General features: G+C 34.5%; 1 long non-coding RNA gene across 1 annotated transcript in view; it reads left to right on the top strand.

Moving 5' to 3' along the window:
- The first annotated feature begins 1,843 nt into the window (after positions 1 to 1,843).
- Positions 1,844 to 6,786, top strand: part of LOC147915847 (uncharacterized) — a 51,981-nt gene continuing 47,038 nt past the window's right edge. Inside the window, exon 1 of the long non-coding RNA XR_015553745.1 lies at positions 1,844 to 1,882. This is a non-coding gene — a long non-coding RNA (uncharacterized LOC147915847). The remainder of the gene's footprint in view (positions 1,883 to 6,786) is intronic.

The following is a 6,786-nucleotide window of genomic DNA, read 5'->3' as shown; positions in this document are numbered from 1 at the left end:
GGTGGGGGTGGGGGGCAAGCAAATGAATAGAAACTAATGTCCGACATGTGACCTTATAAGAACAAATCAAAATCTTTTTAAATGGATTAATATGGATCGAATCAAGAGCTTCTCTCTTTCTGAGATCATGAGCTTGAACATTATGTAAACTTGCTGACGCTAAAGGCTACATTTGTAATCTTAAAATGGAAACCTGACAGAATTTTTCTAACGCGGAGAAGAGCAGAACTGATAAGTGAAAAAAGAATGACAGATCTCAAGTTCATTGTTTGAAAACCTGGACATAGCTGCACCTGAACCCCTGAACTTTTAAATTAAAATAAGCCAATAATTTTGTTGTTGTTGTTGTTTTAGTCACTTTTAGTTAGGTTTCTATCCTTTGCAAAGGAAAACATATTGACCAAAATGAGTTGAATGGGAATGCGGTAGGTATAGGAAGTGAGGTAATTTGTCATTAATACCAACGAGACAAAAGCAACAAAGAAAGCATGCAGCTTCTCTGAGCTACTACATCCTAGATCTGGGAGCAGCTGAATTTCAAGCTTCAACAGACACGGGATAGGAACGAACTATGGATAAAACCTTTTCCTCTGTTGAGATGTGCACAGTAAGTGTACCGTGACGTGACCTAAAGCGAAAATCGTCATGGTTTCCACGATGTGAGAGACTGCCAATTCCTACTCCAATAGGACTCAACTTACGCAGGTTGGCATGCTCTCTACTACTCATAAGAGCAGCACTCATTTCCCGCACATTCTCTCTTGCATTTTTAAATCCTAAAGCATTCTTTTTCCTCCCAGTCACTTAGCAAAATTCTCCTCATTCTTCCAGTTTCAAGCGCAGTCTAGTTAAACTTTATTCTGAACAGTATAGTTTACAATGATCACTCTTTATGGTCAAATATTTTTCTCATAATCACAATAATAACTGACACATAGTGCATTCGGGATCGGATATTTGTGCTAAGCGCTTCACATTTAACTCATTTAAAATTCGCAACTGCCTTATAGAGAAAAACTTTATAATCAACACTACAATGTTTAAAACTTAAGGAAAAAACTAAAGCATAGTAGTTACATTTCTAGAGACACATGTAAGCTCCTTATGGAGGATTTATGTAAATTATAATCCTTTCTTTCAATTTCTAACTGACACAATATTGGGCATATAAAAGACATTAAAACAACATTTCAGATTATACTTTGATCTAAGAAGTATAAGTAAAAAGTACAATAAAAAGTGAGTCTGGGGATACTGCTTCACCAGGTATATTAGTTTCACATTGCCAACATAACAAACTACCACAGATTTAGCAGCTTAAAACAAAAAATTTATTATCTCACAGTCTCTTTACATCAGAAGCCTGGGTACAACGTGGCTCACTTGAATCTTATGCTTCAAATTTGAAGGCTGAGCTCAAGGTGTCACAGACCTGTGTTCCTTTCTGGAAGTACGCGGATGAATTGCTTCTAAGCTCATTCAGGTTGTTGGCCAGTTGGTTATAGGAAAAGTAGTCATCATTTTCTTGCCGGCTGTCAACTGGGGGCCCCTCAATTCCTAAAAGCCTCTTCCCAGTTTTTGCAAACAGAACTCCACATCTTAGAGCCAAGAAAGTCGGGTCTTATCTTTCTCACGCTTATAATCTCTCAGATTTCTTCTGCTCCATCTCTTCTGCCTAGAGCTGGAGAAAGTTCTCTGATTTTAAAGGCTCGTGTAATTAGATTGGAGCTACCTGGATAATCCAGGCTAATCTCCCTATTTTAAGGTCTATAGCCTAAATTACATCTAAAAAGTCCCTTTTCCCATGCAATGTAATATATTCACAGGTCCCATGGATTAAGGCATGGACATTTCGGGGGCACCATTCTGTCGACCACAACAGGTAATCTATATTTGTTTTCTCTAACTCATACATTGCTAAAAGAATTTTTTTTTTTTGAATGAGCATTGGAGCATATGTCCAAAACAGCTATAATACTACAGAGTACACGGGAGTGAAAGTAGCTATTAGTAAAGAATACACATAGTATCTCCACTATGTGTTCAACTTTTTAAAAAGTATTTCTGAGAAAAAGAGATAGTATTCCAATTAAAAAATAAAACTTGTTAAAACATTCAGAAAACATTCTCTTTGTAAAGAAAGAATGCCAAGTGGTTAATGGCATTGTAAGAAATTTTTCTAAAGGTCTTTCTCTCAAAGTAAAAACATATTGAATTAACTTTTACAAATAGAGTTCAGTTTATTTTGACAAACATTTATTAAATCCCCTAATTGATTGTAGTGAAGAAGGGAAACATTAACATTTATAGACATTGCTTTTAATAAACTTACAATTTCCTTATAACATAAATAGTTAAAAGGAAGTCAAACAAAAAGCCATTAGGGCCTTAATACCAAAGGATAAAATATTCACTTTATGCTTTTTAAATTTCCCTAAGCATTCCTTTCTCCTCATTAGAAGTGGATTTACCATCCTCGCCCCCTTTTTCTTATTGCACTATTGGCCCTTCTCTGTAAAGTTAACAGCACAGAATCTCAGAGTCAGCGAGGCTTTAGATCTGGCAGGTCCAACCTCCTCAATTTACAGGGCATGACTGCACATTTTTTTAGCTTTTAAGTTCTTTAAAGAAAAAGTACCTAAGAACAAAAGATTTACCCAACCTAGTGAGAGTCAAGAGCTATGTAGCACATTATTACATCTCTGAAAAAGTGATTTTAAAAGAACTTGATCCCACTTCACAATTTCTATATCAAAATACATGAGTTATGTCTGTGTCCCATGTTCCCTTAGTTATCCACTAAGTTTCTAAATTTCAAAACTTTGGGAAGATGTTATTGGATGAAGGTACCATATTCTTTAATTTTAATTCAGTGTATAAGGCAGCATTTAATATACATTATGTTAATTTTAGTCTTAACAGGCTTCCATTTAATTAAGGAAATTAAGAGAAGTTGGGAAACTAAGAAAATTGAGAAAGCAATTCTTCCTTATGTTTCTGTACATTTTATAGAATATTTAGCTTCTCTGGACCCCACTCAATAAACATCACTATGCAAAAAATGCATATGCATTTTTGCGAAATGCAAAATAAGAAAGAAATAGTGACCTATATATTTTTCTGAGTTCACAGGTGGATGGATACTAATAATATCAATTGAGAATGACTGGAAAGGAATCAGTCTGTGTTTTACTACTAACAATTTAGAATATTTTGTCTGAACAGAGAAAAATCTAACTAATTCCAATGTTTATTTAAATATGTCACTGGGGACAGAAACTAATAAATAAGATTAAAGTGGGTGCATGTGACTATTATTGCGAATCCAGGTTTTCAGCTGGGCAAAACACTTTGTTTAAAGCTGCAATGTGACTACAGAACAGTAATTCCCCATTCCAGAAACATACTTCAAGAATGTCAATTATGGCAGCCTAGATATTATTATGATGTTCTTTTTTATCTACTCTTTTCATATAAATTAACAGTGAGGACAGAGCTGAAGTTTCTAGAAATGAGATAATTAGTTCAGTTTTTTTATGGTGAGCATATATGATTTTTAGTTTCTTGGCTTTTATTCACATCAAGTAGGTGCTTGCTCACTTGACAGATAGTTCTAGCATAGCCGCCTATTCACCACACATGATTTTGAGAATCAAGATTCAAGATCATAATGAAATCAATCACAAGGCTGCCTTTCTACTGAACCACCAAGCTGATAGCCTAGGGCAAATAAAATCCTAGTAAATGGATTGATTTCAGAGCTGGTCTAAAGGCCAAGTTAGCAGGTGGTAGTTTTTTGTTTTGTCTTGTTTTGTTTTGTTTTGTTCTCAGCTGCAAGATTGAAAGTTTATTGGGGCTGGTGGCAGCCAGGTTATTATAGTACCAGATTGTTCTTACAATTGTTTTCGCTTTGTGTGCATGTGTGTGGGCACACACGTGTGTGTGTGCAGAATAGTTTTAAGATCAATTTTCTTTAAGACTTAAGTCTCCAGCTTAAAGATCATTTTTCTTAACGGAAATGAAAGACCCTGAAAGTCTGCTTCGTCAGTCACGTCTCAACAAAACAGTATCTAGAAAGAGTTCTTTTTTCAATCATCAAATAAAAATAAACAAACACAACAAAACAATTTTTGTTGGCATTTTTTACAAATCCCAGTCCATTCTAATGCCTCTTTCTTCTTAACGTTATTCTCTGGAGTTCATGTAAATCTTTGGATAAATCTTTTTACTTCTCCATGAATCTTCCTTTTTTTAAGTCTCATTAAAAAAAAAACCATGCTCACCTAAAAACCTCTTTCCTTTCTTTCTCATTTGCATTAATGTTGTCAAGATTAATTTAAAAAACCCTACATACTCCATGAGTCACAATGTAAAAGGACTTTTATTTTTAGCTTAATTCCATCCAACAAGAAAAGAACTGGTGGTAGACAGGGAAGTCATAAGAGATTTTAGTGTTTGAATGAAGCTTTGATATTATCTAGTTGAATCCATGCATTTTACCCATAAGAATATGAGTTCAGAGATTAAATAACTTGTATAAAATTACATAGATAGCATGTGGACTTATGCACAGCTTTTTAATTCAACATTTAATGTTATTTCTGATGAAAAAATTGTTATGATTGAGTCTCTAATAGGGATAGAAGGAAATATTAGCTACAGTCAGAATTTAGAAAATCATATTTTACAAACTTGAGAAAACATATATAAATAGAAAGATCTTATGTCTGCAGATAAAAGTAAATATGCAACTGTGGGAGATCAAAATTTGGCCACCCTGAAATATATCTCTTTACCTTGATTGTTTTCTCTGAAGGACATTTGACCTCCCCCACTAACTGCCTAAAGAATTTGACATGGTGGCTCCTTCCTGGAACAGATCTTCTATCATGATGGCTATAAAGATAATGTAAAATAGATGTTACAATGGGAGGGGCACCAAGCCCCTTTTATCAAAAACTCTGTCTCTCCCTGACCACATTATCTATAGATGACCCCGAAAAGAATTGTCCTCCTGCCCTCTGAAGTCCCAGGCCACTACCCACCGCCAACACGCTCCTTGCCTTTAGCTGCAATACTTAAGCAAGCAGCTTAGACAGAGGGAGGAGTTGCTCATTTCTGAGTTTCTCCCATGTATACATGTTATTAAACTTGGTATTATTTTCTCCTGCTAACCTGTCTTGTTGATTATTTGGCCAGCCAGAAGAACCTTAAGGGAAAGGGCAGAAGGAGATTCTCCCTCTTCCCCCGACACAACCATTAGGTTGTCATTCACAAAAATTGGGAGAGAAAATTAAAGAATTTTATAAAATGGGGAAAGAGATTAAGTGTACCAGTTTGAAAAAAAGAAAGAGAGAGAGAGAGAAACCAACATGGTTTGGAAAATCAATAAAAACAAGTTTGAAGATCTATAGATCTATTACAGAAGTAATTCCACAAAATCTGGCTATCCTTAAGATCTTCCTATGTAGACACAGTTTGATATAATTTTCCAGGCCGGGATTATGTCTTTAAAGCACTTAAACTGAACTAGACAATTTCATACACTTGCACACTTGATGAAACGGAATTCCCATTTGCTTCTCATTACCTGTGACATGAGCACATACAGCTACAGGATGTCTATTGTAATTATAATTAGGGTTTAAAAAACAAACAAGAAAAATTTCCATACTAACTAGGAAATGCAGAAAAACCACATGCCACAAAATTTGAGATGTTTATCATTTTTAAAATAATTACATTGAAAATTCAATCCAAAAACCTGTGTTTGAGACAAAGGTTAGTCCAAAATTAAGAGAAAGAGCCCTCTTTAGAAACCAATTAAGCAGGTCATAAAGTGGTTTTAGATCATACATAGATTCCAGTATGATCTTTAAGAATCTCATCAGAACCCAAAAGCTACATAAAGTGGGGAAGCCATGGGAAATTTACTCCAAGTTTATAGTTTACTTGGGCAGCTACAAGAGAAAAAACTGGAGCAAAGCTATAGCTCATTTTGAACTAGGAAAACTGAGCCAGGCAAATAATGAGATCATTGTTTCACCTAATTGGTGTATCCGTGACAAACAAATAAGAAAGATGTTAAAAATCAGGACTGACTGATTTCAGCTCTGACTCATTCTTTGATCATCTGCAGGTTAATGGATATCTGGATTAACAAAGTCTAACCCAGTAAATATAAACATTATTTTGGTTTCTGTGATTGGAGCAAAGTATTGGAATAAGGATCTGAAAATCTCAGCCTGTATTCCAAATTCTCATACTGAACTATTTATAGACAAACAGAGAAAATTTACCAACTGTATAAAAAAAAAAAATTTTCAGATGAAAGGGCCACTCTGAAGTCTCTAAATGTATAAAAAAACAGTGGAAAGATAGAAGAAAGCTTCTATGACCTGAAGAAACTCTTACATCTTCAGATCAATAGTGTTCAACTAATGCAAGAAAAATATAATAAATAAATTAACAAATCCATTCATGTACTCATTCATTCAACAAATATCCTAGATGTTGAAAATATGTCAGTGAACAAAATAGATCAAATTTCCTACCCTCATGGAGCTTAAATCCTAGTAAAGGCAGATACTTTTAAGATCAGGGAAGATCTTAAAAATGCAATATAGGGGCTAAGGCTAAAAAATGTGATGGAAGGGCCCTGTAATACCTAGGGCAAAGTATTCCATTATAAACATATAAACTTAACCTGTGTTTCATTTCAAAATATATAATCCTATCGTAAGGTTTTTAATATCAATGAAAGATAAAGAAAATTATAGATAAACA

Source organism: Ceratotherium simum, chromosome 12 (assembly GCF_057802395.1).
Source record: "Ceratotherium simum simum isolate JZ-2026a chromosome 12, ASM5780239v1, whole genome shotgun sequence".
Lineage (NCBI taxonomy): Eukaryota > Metazoa > Chordata > Mammalia > Perissodactyla > Rhinocerotidae > Ceratotherium > Ceratotherium simum.
Note: the sequence above shows the minus strand (reverse complement) of the source record. Positions and strands in the feature narration are given on the sequence as shown.